Consider the following 1,011-nt stretch of genomic DNA (forward strand, 5'->3'; position numbering starts at 1 on the left):
AGTTATTCAGCTCGACCTTTTATAATATACTTTTATTCCCATGAAATTTTTAACATTTTTGAATATTGAGGCAAATGAGTATTCTCAAATAAAAAATTGACTCTGCCATAAACGTTCTTGAGATGTTGAAAAGGACTAAATAAGACGACATTCATTGTTTCTTCCAATTTTGCAAATATTTTTTATATTTTATTGTAATTATATTAATTATTATCTGAGAGGTATGCAATATACTCCAATCGACAGAGTAAGCATCAGAGTTTCATCTCCCATCTGCATTCAAATATCTTGTTCTCTACTACCTTTAAAAGTGTTATAAATAAAAATGACAACTTGGCATAGAAAAAGAATTTTGTGTTCTGCAATTTAAAAGTAGGAATCACTCATAATTGCATAACATGAGTAATTTGAAGGAACTGGAAAAGCTATAGAATTATAGCTGCTGTGGGAGGAGGGACAATGTCATCAGATCGATATATTTGTATGTTCTATTTTTGAAATATATTTCTGTATTAACACGATCATTACAAAATCGTTTTTAATTAAATACTCTACTTTGATAGCTAAAACATTATATTTAGAGCTGTGGATTAAATCTGCGCACACATTCAGGCTTTTTATATTTATGAAAATGACATACTAGGCACCCAAGACCTATAATAGACAAAGTGAGACCACTCACCCATTTATTGGAGAGAGACATACAGAATCTAATGAAGTGGTTACATAACATCATGTTATTTAACAACGAACATATAACTGTACTGGACTTTGTTTCTTTATATTGCCATTTCTTTGCAACCTTGCTTTTGTGCCTTACATAATTGGTTGTTTAAAACTGTGAATGGTCCACACCTCCACAATCAGGTATTAGAGCTAGAACACACATGCTATTCTACATGTTTCAAATTCAATAATATCATTTACCTGCAGTGCAGGGGTTACCAATGGTAAGTCCCCTTTCAGCAGACCTATGTAAACTGATTGTTTATATGCTACAAAATTACCTGT

Source organism: Centruroides sculpturatus, unplaced genomic scaffold, assembly GCF_000671375.1.
Source record: "Centruroides sculpturatus isolate CEXI.00-Female unplaced genomic scaffold, Cexi_2.0 scaffold1890, whole genome shotgun sequence".
Classification (NCBI taxonomy): domain Eukaryota; kingdom Metazoa; phylum Arthropoda; class Arachnida; order Scorpiones; family Buthidae; genus Centruroides; species Centruroides sculpturatus.